The sequence below is a fragment of the Camelus dromedarius genome, chromosome 11 (genome assembly GCF_036321535.1).
Source record: "Camelus dromedarius isolate mCamDro1 chromosome 11, mCamDro1.pat, whole genome shotgun sequence".
NCBI lineage: Eukaryota > Metazoa > Chordata > Mammalia > Artiodactyla > Camelidae > Camelus > Camelus dromedarius.
In genome coordinates this window covers 67096141-67109355 of record NC_087446.1, presented here as the reverse complement: position 1 = coordinate 67109355, position 13215 = coordinate 67096141, and the positions used below count along the sequence as shown (strand labels likewise).

The window sequence follows — 13215 nt, the reverse complement described above, 5'->3', positions numbered from 1 at the left end:
GGGCGTGGCAGGTAGATGATCAAGGTCTGATCAAGTTCATTGGCTGCACAGAGCACTGTGTCTGTGAGAACTGGAGTCCATCGCCATGGGAAATGCTTGGTGCCAGGAACACTGCAGGGAAGCTGGGGAGCCTGTGTGTTAAGGATTTTCCAGTCCTGGGAGTGGGAAGATCAGACTCTGCATTCAGATCTGAGTTTGAATTCATCCTCTCTTGTTTACTGGTCCTCTGACTTTTGTCAAGTTATCTACCCTCTTTGAACTCCTATTTTCTTGTCTCTCAAAATAGGAGAATTACGGCCTGCTGCTAGAGTGTTTAACCAGGATAAATGATTTGTTTCTATAAGATTCCACGTACAGTCACAAGCTCAGTGAGAAATGGGCTGTCACCTCTTCATCTGCAACTCAGTGCTCGACAGGACATCGGGGCAATGCCAGTCCGTAATTTGTTTGCGATGCAAGTAGGAACAAAGTTAATGTCTTGCCTTTCCCTTGCAGTATTCTTACTCCTTTGTTTCATTGACTTCTTTCCTCCTTTCCTTTCCCCTCCTCCACCAAAAGATCCTGAGACTCTCTCAGAACACTAGATTCAAATTACTTTAAAGGGTGTCTCATCCTCATGAAATGACAGTAACTTAAAAAAAATCTGTACAGATCCCAGACGTCATTGTATTTGATTTACACACACACACACGCACACCCACCCACATACACAATCAGCCTACCTCCCATTTGCTGAGGGAGAAGGACCAATTTTTCTGAGTTTTCATTCACTGAGCTTGAGAGCAAAGTCTCTTACGCAGATTTTCACCTTGCTTAGTGCATGGTGTTTTTAATTGGATTTCTGCTTTGTGGCTATAGAACTATTCTCCTTATAGAAGAGAGGATGTGGAGACATAGACATTCTGCTGAGATATTGGTGTCAACATATTTGAGTTGGAAAGGACTTAGGACAGCATAGAGTCATAACTTTTTATGGGTGAGAATTCATGATAGTGTAACTTGGACAAAAACCTAGGTCTTCTGTCTTCGTGTCCACGTGGATGAAGGGGCAACAGGGCGGGATATAGCAGGGATCCTTCTTGCTTGAGTTCCAGGGTCTTGCTTGTTTTCATTGCTCAGCTGCCTTTAGTTTAGGTCCGTGTGGCCTCTCATGGGAAGGTCACTCTGTCCTGATAGACTGAGTTTCTAATCAGCAAAAAGGTCTGGACCCACTCATATTTCCCAGAGTTTTTCTGCTGTCCTGCTGACAGTTTATATAAATGATACCTAAGAAACTACTGGATATAAAATCCTTATTGTTATCATTTGCCCTCAAGTTCCATAGAAATGGGGTGCTGTCTCAAGCTGTCTAAGGCTAGATCTGAACAAAGATAGGGTGATAGGCTGTGCTGCTGGACCCTCCCCAGTCATAAGGGATTTCCACCTTAGTTTTTAGAATCAGACAGACGAGTTCAAATCTTGCCTTTACCAGTTATTAGCTTTGTGAACTTGGGGAAGAAACTGTACTTGTTTGTGCCCAATTTTCTTTATCTGTAAATAAGTTCAGTATTTACTTTAGGGTTTTTGTTTTAGAATTGAATGAGCTAATTCCCTCATTTATACCGAAAATACTGATCGCGTGGTTCTATGCTGGTGCCTTGGTAGAAGATTACTAAGGGACTCAGCAGTGAGAATGCAGGTGGGGGACCCCTGGATCATAGAGCTTATATTCCAGGATATGCTTGTAAAAGACTGGATGTGCAGTGGATTTTTAGTAAATGTCCATTCCTTTCCTTATCCACATTGATTCTGTATATATCTTTGTACAATATATGAACAATTTTTTATTGCAATTTAAAACTCTTTGTAGTAATTAAATTATGTAGCTATAACAAAATACGTGAAATAAAATGATTTGTCTTTTATTTTCTTTTCAATATGCAAAACAAAATAAAATAGAAAAGAAAAAAAGGTTTTGAAGGAGTAGAAATAATTTTATTTCTGTGGAATCAATTCCCTATGTTAGGTTTTTTAGTTGTGTTGTTAAACAGCATATAAAATTGATAGGTTGTGTCTTCAGTGTTGATAGCTAGGTGAGTGTAGTTTCTTTTTGTGGTAGTCTTTGATGAATTATTTGAACTAGATCATAAATGATGTGCATGTTACATATTGGAAACGAGGAAAGAGTGGAGACATAATACCTCCAATGCAGTCATCTTGTTAGCAAGTCGAAACTCGTACTGCTTGCTGCATGACAGGCCAATAAATTGGGAGATTGAGGTGTTGGAGCAAGGAATAGTGACTTTATTTGAAAAGCTGGCAGACCCAGAAGATGGCAGAATGACATGCTGGAGAACCGTCTCCCCCAAGTCAGGAATCAGTCCGCTTTTATACTAAAAAGGGGCGGGGATGTGGTTGGTTGTTGCAAACTTCTTGCGGTAAGAATTGTTTCTCCTTGGAATTCTTTGTTCTTGCAGCTGTCCACGTGGGTCAAATCATGGTGCCCCTCTAAAACCTCCAAAAAATAATCAAAGTTGATTCTCTATTTTGCGACTTGCCATCTCAACATAAGTGCAGAAGAGTTAACATCGTGAAAGATCAGAGCCCGGAGAATAGGCTCTCCTGGATATTTCAGGCTAAAGGCAACTTTCTTTTACAAAAGGTACAGAGCTACCAAGTCTGAGCCTAGAAAACAGCAAAGGTTTAAAGCCAAAGGAACAGATCTAACATGCAGTCAAATTTATTCTTTTCTATTACAATTTCTTTTTCCACCTCATAAATAATTTTAGTAAGAAACATGAGCAATTTTTTTACTTTTGCTTCTTAGTAAAGGATAAGTGGGCCAAATAAATTTATGAGAGCAGGGATGCTGTGTGGGCATTGGGGTCACAGCAAACTCTTGTTGGGGGTGGTCGACTCTGCAACATGTCTGATGCCCCGTGGGTGTTGGTGAGGGACCCCATAACCAGGGGCTCTCTTCAGGAACCAGCATATGGGCATTGACCTCTGGAGACCTCTTTTACAGCTGCCGGAAATTTTTTCAGATACTGTGACTGAAAAACCACTTCAGCTGGTGATAATTAGGGAATAAAGGAAGAGGAAAAGGGCTTTGATTAGATTACAAGAGAAGGACAGAATATCAGGGAACCTGGGGGCTTGGCAGTGGGTCCTTGGGAGAGAGGGGAGCAGAGGTGGGGAGGGGCACGACTCTGGAACCAGCTCCTGCACCTGTCCCAGGGCCCAAGTCACACAGCTTTTAATTGGCCCAGGACGCTCTCCTGTCTGGATGTCACCCTGGGCAGAACCTTGAGAATCGAAGGTAAGGGGTGGGCAGCACTCACCTAGGGGATCACTGAGGACTTAGTTCAAGTCCACGGTGCCTTTTCTGGTCATGTGTCTTCACTTGCCCTTTATCTTAGGATCTGAGAAGCAGGAGCAAGGAACGCAGGGAGAGATCCAGTAAGACATCTGACTGTGTTAAGAGACGACAGTCATAGCCACACCGGGAGCGAGGACACTTGCAGCAAAGTAAAACGACTTCACAACTATTGCATCAGAGCTGCCGGTGTGAGAGAGCCTAAGCCTGTCTCAGAGTGCAGGGGACAAGCAGAAAGGAATGGTAAATTTCCACTGACAGTTGAAATTTTGTTAAATAGCCTGCTACTGTTGCTTGTATCACTTGAATGAATGCAGGCATATTTCTATGGGCATTTATATGTTCACTCAAACCCACCAGCCACTCTTGCCCCCATCGGGGATGGGCTTTCTCAAGCCCAGTGCACCTGCTGCTTGGATGGGCCATGCTGCGGGTCCTCGCCAGGGGCCGGGCTGCTGCAGGGCACTGAGTCCCCGAGGCACGGCCTGCGAGACACGACAGGAACACCTCTGCTCTTGACTGAGGGCCTCCGTTTCCCCCTGCAGTGTAAGAATGCTGGTGCCTGAGTTAGAAGCATGCTTCAAAGCTGTCCGTGTCCTTGCCATCCAGAAGCAGAGCCTGGGAGCTTCCTAATTTCTCCAGAATGGGGTTTACATTCATCTTCGACAGGTGAGTTTATGTCCTTTTACAAGTGGAGGAATTACTGCAGTTTTCCTGGAACTAACTCACCACTAGTCCATCTGATTTTTCTGTGCTAGGATTCAATATGGCATGCTAAAAACTCTGGAGTCAGATCTTGAAACACTGATGAAGAGGATTATTTTATTTCTTTATATGATAGTATTTTACTTTCAAAATTCAGAGTTTTCAGTTCTTTCAAAAATTTTTTGGGGGGTTGGAGAAACAAATTTGCTCTTACCATCTTTGTGACCTGTTGCTATATGCCTGTCACCTGTCTTCTGTCACTTGTGAGGCGGTTCCATTTGTGACCCTGTCCAGGTTGTTCATGTTATAAAACATAAAGTCTGTAAAAGTACAATCCCTTTTACTCCGAGGACATTCCACAAATACTACTTAAATCTGGGTGTGGTTTTAAGAAGACAGAATCATTAGAACATGTACTTGCAGGTTGCTAGTGCAAAATCCCCAAATCAATAGTCTAGCTCAACATCTAAAATCTTTCTAATCTACCTTGGATTTGTATGGATAAGTGAAGCAGTTTGCTAAGAACTCAAGACCAGGGTTAGAATACAGGCTGGTGTAGCTCAGCAGGTCCTCCCAAGCTGATGCTCTGGCAGAGGGCAGGTCCTAGGGGAGAGGGCGTGTCCTCCCATCCCTGAGCTGACAATTTGATGGCAAAGACATTCATCAGGTTAAGAACTTGGAGATTCTTCTAAAAACAGTGGGTTTCAAAACAGTCCTAAAAGCGTGGGAGTGACACAATCCCATTTGTCTCAAGTAGGGGAGAGTGGCTTTGAGGCCACTTGGGAGACTCGTGAGTCCAGGTGGGCAGTGTTGGTGGCTTCCACTTGAGCGGTGGGATGGTCAGCGGGTAAAAGCGAACAGATTGAAGGCAGGTTTAGATGGTAAAAAGGAAAGGATGAATGATTTCTGTGAAGGTAGGATGGAGTAAGGAACAGGTTTCTGGGTGGATTAATGAGGTAAATGTTGGTCCTGCTGTGCTCTGAGGAGGGAAATCTGTAGAGGGAGTTCTGGGGGATAACTGATGAGTTCAGCTGTGGGTAAACTGAAAGGCTGTTAGATGTGTGGTTTGGGAGCTCAGGTGAGAGCCAGTAGTGAGTAGGGGGAGGGGAGAGAGACTGTCATATCAGTTTGTCTTGTGAACATACAAATAAGGATGAGTAATGACACACTTAAAACCTCTATATTTTGTATTTAAAGCCCAGTAACATTTTGCTATATTGACTGCAGAGGTTCTTAATTTTTTTTAATAGAAATAAAATAAATAGAAACAAAATAGTGGAGTTAATGAACATCTTAGAGTTGATGTGTGTCCTTGTATGTATTTTCATACCTCATCTGTTTATAACCATAATCTACAAAAAGTTCGCTTGCTTAGCATAAGAGTTAAACAGAGGGAAGTGACACACAGTGTTGGGGCTTGAAGCTGATCTTCTCGGGCAAATTATGTCACCTCTCTGTGCCTTAGTTGCATCTTCTGTGACTGCCCCCGGGCCCTTCATCACAGCTGATTTCCTAGACTAGATGTTGGGAGGGAGGCTGCTGAAGGGAATAAGAAGCGGCAACTTCTAGGGATATTGAAGAGAGAGACAAAAACAGATTAAAGCCGATAAACTGAGTAAAAATACCATCAAAAGAGAAAGAATCCCGCAGTGTTTTGAGCCCCTTAGCGTAAGGGAAACAAAATCAGGTTGAGCCAAAGCTCTTGAGCATGTGAGTATTGTGGGTGGGTGGGTGTCATCAGAAAAGGGTTGAGAAAAGGCCTTTTCATTTCCCTAGACGTTTCCAGTAAGGATGGGGAGCAGAAAAGAAAACCCCCTGCTTCACAGTGGAAGCTGCTGTTTTGTGCAAAACTGACCAAAGGTTGGAGACCAGTCATCAGCGGTGCTGGCAAATGAAAAGACTTCGGGATTGGGTGGGGCACTTGCTGCGACTTCCAGGTGACCTGCTGGCTGGGTCTGTATGGCGGGCAGTAGGTTTGCAGGGTGACCCGGGCATAAACCCTGGCTCTGAGGCTGCTGGTCTGACTAGCAAACCTGGGCACCCGCAGTCCTAATGGGGCAGCTCGGGATGTGGCCTGGGACACCTGCTGAGGTGAGGGCGAGAAGAGGGCTTTCCTGAGGGGGTGTCATGCGGAGAGTGGGAACGTGTTCCTGTAGGGGAGGAAGAGCCTCTGAGTAGGGTGCTGGATGCACAGGCAAGACCAGCCTGAGCACGGAGGCTTCTGGGAGTCAGAAGTCATACAATGGCCCAAACCGCCTTGTTCCTGCGAGACTGCAGGGAAAAGATGCTGAAAATGTAGGCTAGGTTCACACCCTGTTGTGTTTTATGAGTGACAGTAAAGGACTGCTCCGGCAGGCAGGAGAGAACCCTGTGGGCGTCCCAGCTGGGGCGTCACGCCGGAGGGAGGAGCAGAGTTATAGACTTTGCCACTTATTAGCTGTGTGACTTTGAGCAAGATCACCCCACCTCTCTATATATATATCTTCATCTGTAAAGTGACAGAGTGACAAGCTCGTGTCATCAGAAGGCTTAGTTTAGCTCTGATCCTCTTTGTCCAGTCCTGTCAGTGCTGCCCTGTGAGGTTCTGCAGCGGCTGCTCTTACCCTGAAATGGGAGGGCCTAGAGGGACTTTGTAGCGCCCGAGGGCAGGAAGGCATTGCTTTAAAAGCAGATATGTTGCCGCCTGCAGGCAGTTTGGTTGAAGGTCCTGCAGGGGACTTTGGAGGCCTTAGGTTGTGGAGAGTACTTTGGAATCCTTAGCTTCCTCTTAAGTCTTGTTTTCCCTTGCGGACAGGATTTGCCTTTGCAGATTGATGCTGAAGATTTGGGCTACTAGCAAAGCTGTTTTCAGAGATGGGTATATACGTAAAATATCGTATAAAATAAAATGATTTATTTAACGTGTGGGACTTCGCAGCTGTTGGGAACAGCTCTGTTGTCCTGGTCGTCACGGAGGACACCAAGGGTCAGCAGAGCGTGCGGGAGGACAGGTAGCCTGCAGTGCTGCTGCGGGGTGTTCTCCCGAGTAGAGCACTCTGCTGAGTTGACTCTTCTCTGAGTTTGGTTGCCAGATGAGCAGACAGCAAATTAATGAGTTCTGGTGGGATTGTATAATGACAGGAAGAAAGAGGAAACCGTAGTTTTTCCAGACTAAAAGACGCTTTTGTTTCCTGATCCAGTGTGTTCCATTACAGAATTGATGAGTTCTGTCTATTCTGGGACTTCATTGAAATAAACGTTCAGCCTAAATGTTAAGAGTTATGTTTTATTTGGCTGGAGGACTCTAGCCGGGATGGCAACCTCTCAGATCACTCTGAGGGACTGCTCCCAAGAGGTAGGGGAAGAGCTAGGATATATAGAAGTTTTACAAGAAAGACCAGGTAGTTGGAACAATAAAATATTGCTTGTTATCTAAAGAAAACCAGATATCTCAAGATCAAGTATTTAGTGCTTTTCTATGTATGGGAGGAAGCAAACATTTGTGTCATAGAATTCATCCCTTTGGCAGGTACCTAGGTATCTAGGGCCAGTATCCTGTCCTTTCTTACTCTGAATCCACTCAGAGGGCACCACTGTGAGTGGCTGAGAGGCTGGGCTGCAGGCATGCACTCGCTGGGGGGTGGCAGCAGCCGCTAATGACTTGGTTTCAGCATTCTTTGTTTACTGACATGGTTGCAGTATTTTCATTCACATTGTAGTATTTTCATTCACGGACTGATTATGGATAATCTGCAACCTTGGAAAGCAACTGAGATGGAATTACTGCAGGTACCTTCTACTTTAATAAGCCGTGTGCAAAAATAAACATGGAGGAAGCATACATTTGGATTTGGTGGTGTAGTGAAGGGTGACTGCACATTATAGGAGAACGCAATGCAGAATTCCTTAAGTCCACGTTTCTTTTCTGTTGTGGTTTCTGAGAACAGTTTATGGTAATTAACCAACATTGACAAATGCTGGCACACATTGCATTTAAGAGCTGGACGGCTGCAAACTTGTGTATTGGACAGGTGGAATTCATAGGAAAGTGGTCAGGTGGATGGGAGAGAGATGGAGGCTAAGCCTGGGCCCAGATTCCGGTTTAAATCACCATTTCCTCACCATACGGCCTTGGACTAGAATATAACCTCTCTTAACCTGTTGGTGAATCTGTGAAATGGGCATAATAATATTCGTTTCTTCCTGGGATTGTTGTAAGTTCTAAAGAGTATTGTAGCACACATGAAGCACTTAGCAGTGTTCACTGTGTGTGGCCGCCCCGCTTGGCGTGTGTCAGAGCCGTAAAGGCAGCATTTGTCTGTTGAGGATGCACTGGTAGCCCCTTGAATATGTTGTGAATTTGGTGATTTCCTTTAATCTTGGTAACTCTGTGTGCCATGGGCAGTTATTTTCATGGACAGATGAGGAATCTCCGGGTAAAGAAGACTGTGTAATTTGCCCAAAGTCAGACCATAATTTTGGGTGCATGGGCCTCGGTTCAGCATGGGCCCCAGGGCCTTCTGCCCTCTCCATTCAGCACCAGAGCCAGATGTGTGGTCGGCTGTTTCCCAGCCCAGAATATCGGGCAGGCCACAAGACACACCTGGCCCTGCGCTGCTTGAGCAAAAACTCCGGAGGAGAGGAAGTTACAAAAGGGATAAACATAAAAACAGATGACAGCAAACTGTGATCAGCACTGAGAAGGAAAGGAACACGCCTCACAATGCAGAGCTGCGAGCTTTCCCGTCGGGTCTGCTCTGGGGGCATTCATCTCAGCTAAACAAACTCTGCTGCTGCACCAAGGCAGGAAGGCAGGGAGCGTGTGGCCAGGTAGACAGGGCCTTGTTAATCATACTCATTCCCCATTAAGCTGCAGCTGTCACGGGCACTTACCTAGTAAACAGATGTCTTCCATAATCATCACGCACTTTTCTTGGTAGTTTTATTGCCCCACTTTTGAGATGAGGTCATTGAAGCTGGGGAGTTTGCTGCATGCCCGTGATCACCATGGAAATACCCCCACTGGTCTTTCAACCTAGACTGGTGTGGCTGTCATGTCCCAGCCCTGTGAATGGCATCATGTTGCCTCTCCCAAGCGGCCCAAATGACTGACATTGATATTCTTAATTCATAGGAAATGGTATGTGACAATAGGAGAAAAAGGTATTAAGAAATTGTTTGGAAAACTAGAACAAAATCCAATTCTTCCCCAGCTGGGGGAGCGTACCCTGTTTCACTCACCCCACTCACTGCGTGTCACCTCCTCCCTGCCGACTCCACTTTCAGAAGCCACTCTGAGTCTTTGAAGAACATTTTGCCTCATGACATTGTTGACTAGGACCTGCGCCCTCTCTGTCCCTGGTTAACTCTCTCTTGAAAGCCATTTAAATTTCTTGCAGGCTCCTCCGCTCAGATGTAAGAATATCCTCTTTCGACTTCTTGATGCAGCTCCTTAATGAAGATCTCGTGAAGGAAACTTAGTCAAAACCTGGGAGGTATGCACACAGTGACTGCAAACTCAGCACTTTATGAAGTTCAGAATCAGATTTGTGGATGACTCAGGAAAGGCTTTTTTATGGTAACAAGGGGAAAGTGAAAGGATGCAGGCTGTGTGAGACTGAAACATCTCGTTCCCAGCCAGCAAGGCACCTGCTTTCAGGATGGTGTGTGGGGAGTGCAGAGTTCTCACAAAGAAAGAATTGTTGTGATGGGAGGGAGGACAGTTAGGTACTTTACTGTGGAGGGAAAAAGTGGGTTAAGCATTTCCTGGTTGAACAAGAGGATTGTGACATGATGTGCTTGTATTTTGGAGAGAAGGGTTTTTTGGGGACAGGCCTAGGGAGAACGCTCTGTGGCTGGGGAGTCAGCACAACAGAGAAACACAGAGAACTGGGCAGACCCCAAGGCCCCTGCTGGGGAAGAGGCTGCCCGCCAATTCGAGCCCTGGGGGCGGCTTCTGTCCCTTAGCTGGGGCCTCAGAGCTCCCTTCACAACCCAGTCCTGTTGATACAAGGAAAAAAACGTGAGGCATGAGAAGGGCTGTGTCCCAGGCTTTGGTTGAGCCCCTGGGATGTGTCCCACCAGATTTTGTTCCTTGGCTTCGTGCAGTAAAGTATTCAAGAGCAAGCCAGTGTTGAGAAAAGGTAGATATATTCACAGAGACACATTGAAAGGCAACAGAAAGGCCACGAGGTGTGGGGTTTGGGTGCTCAGATTAAAAGTAGGTACACACTCCACAGAGTGTGGGCTTTCTCCGAAGAGGGAGAGAGAGGGGTGACCGCGAGGTGGCGCTGTGTTGCTCGTTTTCTTGGGCTTGGTGGTTTCATTTGCTAATATGTAGAAGAACCAGCCTAAGGGCAAGGGGCTGGGATTCCCAGGGAGTTGGCCATTTCCCACCCTTTGACATTTTGTGGCTAGCCTTGGGACTGCCATGGTAACTTGGGGCATGATATTCACCATGTTACTATTACAATGGGTGTATAATGAAGCTCAAGCTCTGCTAGAAGTTAAATCTCTTCATCCTGAGCCTCAAGGCCTTCTGGGGGTTGAATCCTTCACCATTTTGATGTTAATTGCTGTGGCCTTCCTTGAATGGCTGTGCTCTGCCCCTTCCATCCTGTCTCACTGTGATGACACAGAGAGAGCAAAGGCCGGGCCCTGCCTGTGCTCCTGCATTTAACAGCGGGAAGTGTGGAGTGGGCTTATGATGACTCTGAGTGGTGAGAAGGATGTTTCAGATTTTGCCACGTGAGACATGGGGACCTGCCAGCAGCCATCACAGATTTATCTCAAGGGCATTATCGCTTGTGTTGTTACGGAAAGAACAGGCCAGCCAAGAAACAAGCACTGAGATTTATTATGCTGGCGGGCTCAGAGGGGCTCCTGTTCCGAAGCTCTGAGCACCTCCAAGACCTGCACATGAGGTTCTATAGGGTTAATTACAAGTAAGGGGCTATTAGCCAATAAGGCTCAAACAACAAAAAGCAAGGAATCAGTACACTGAAGCTTATGAATTTGGAACAGATCACGTTACTGACAATTGTTGACCTTGGATTTACGAGTTAGGTTATTAGCCCAGTAAAGTGACACTAAACTTCAGATTTACGAGTTAGCCCAGCAATACTTAGATCAGTAAACCGACACGTATCACACTTAGATTTGTGACTTAGCTCGTTAGCCCAGCTGGGCTTTTCCTTCACAGTGTCACTCATCTTTTCTATATTTCTTTTTTTTTTTTTAAGTATTTAATCCAAATTTAATATCAGGTTTTTTTGGAAAGAAATTTCTCTTTTTCTTTTCTTTGGGACTCTTTTGGGGGGGTAGGTAATTAGGTGTATTTATCTGTTAGTGGAGGCCCTGGGGCTTGAAACCGGGACCCCGTGCACGCTAAGCACATGCTCTACCACCCCCCCATGATCTTTTCTTTTTGCTTTAGCTGCCAAGAATCTGACAGCTGAATTTCTAGTCGGCCTTTAACACTTGCCCTGACTCCAGGGAATCCATTTTTATGACTTTACCTCCCCCTGGTTTCATTTAAGTATTGAATCTCCAATTTCCCTTCACTCTCAATTTTGCCTTTTTGTTGTTATGGTTGTTAAGGTGTGTTTAAAAAAATTGTTTAATTTCTCTTTTAGCAGGAGGCTGAAAGTAAATAAATATGTAAACAAACAGCACACTTAAATGCTTTTATACATTCTAAGCTGTTTAGTAGTTACTTAAAAACCGAATTGAATATTAAAGTGATAACATTTTTAAATTATTTTTTAATTTTTTACAAAGTTATAGCTGATTTAAAATGATATGTTTCAGGTGTACAATAGATGCTCCATTTATAGTTACTGTAAACATTGGCTGTATTCCCTGTGTTGTAAGATACATCCCTGTAGCGTTTTTACATTACATGTTGCAGTTTGTATAAGAAAGTTGGGTAACACAGAGTCTGGTGCATGGCTGTGTCTGACCCAGGGTCATGCTCACCCTGCCTGTCAGAGCCCAGGCCCTCACTCCTGTCTGCAGGGCAGCGAGTGGAGGCAGCCCTCATCAGCGCTGGCGCCACCCTCTGAGAGGCAGTGACAGCAGTGTCTGTGTGTGGACGTGCAAAGTGTTTTTCCAGGGGCTTTACATGCATTTCTGCATTTAATAATTAAAGCCCTCCTGTGAGGAAGCGTTTTATGATTTTAATGAATAATACATTTTATTTTGATATTGATAGACTTCAAACCTCCGGAAAATTTACAGAAGTAGTACAGTAAACGCTTAGATACAGTTCACCTTAAAGGGCACTATTTGTCCTTTTGTGTCTGGCTTATTTTCGCATAAAGTTTCAAGGTTCATCCATATTGTAGCCTGAGTCACTACTTTATTCTTTTGGTTTCATAATATCCTTTTTCTTTTTTTTCGTTTTTGGTCTATTTAAAAATATTTTCATTGAAGTCTAGTCAGTTTATAATGTTGTGTCAGTTTCTTGTGTACAGCACAACAATTCAGTTAAATAGGAACATACCTGTATTCATTTTCATATTCTTTTAAACATAAGTTACTATAAGATATTAAATATATTCTCCTGTGCTATACAGTATAAACTTGTGGTTTATTCTATACATAGAATCTGCAAATCTTGAACTCCCAATATATTCCTTCCCACACCCTCTCCACTCTGGTAACCATAGTTTGGTTTCTATATCTCTGTGTCTGTTTCTGGTCTGTAGATAAGTTTATCTTTTTGTGTCTTTGTTTTTTGATTTTTTTTTTTTTTTAAGATTCCACATGTGAGCGATCTCATATGGTATTTTTCTTTCTCTTTCTGGCTTACTTTTCTTTGAATGACATTCTCCAGGTCCATTCATGTTGCTGCAAATGGCATTACTTTATTATTATTTTATGGCTGAATAGTAGTCTATTGGAGAAATATACTACAGTCTCTTTATCCAGTCATCTTTCAGTGGACATTTAGGTTGTTTCCATATCTTGCTATTGTAAATAGTGCTGCTGTGAACATTGGGGTGAAAGTGTCTTTCTGAGTTACGGTTCCTTCTGGATATATGTCCAGGAGCGGGATTGCAGGGTCATATGGGAAGTCAATTTTTTGTCTTTTGAGGAACCTCTATACAGTTTTCCACAATGGCTCCACCAAACTGCATTCCCACCACAGTGCAGGAGGGTTCCCAATTCTCCGT

The 13215-nt window shown here is 44.4% G+C and overlaps 1 long non-coding RNA gene across 1 annotated transcript in view; it reads left to right on the top strand.

Annotated features, from left to right (window-relative positions):
- LOC135322423 (uncharacterized) overlaps nt 1-13215 on the top strand; it is a 44072-nt gene that overhangs the window by 12230 nt on the left and 18627 nt on the right. The window contains exons 6-7 of the long non-coding RNA XR_010382990.1: nt 2457-3598; nt 3901-4024. This is a non-coding gene — a long non-coding RNA (uncharacterized LOC135322423). The remainder of the gene's footprint in view (nt 1-2456; nt 3599-3900; nt 4025-13215) is intronic.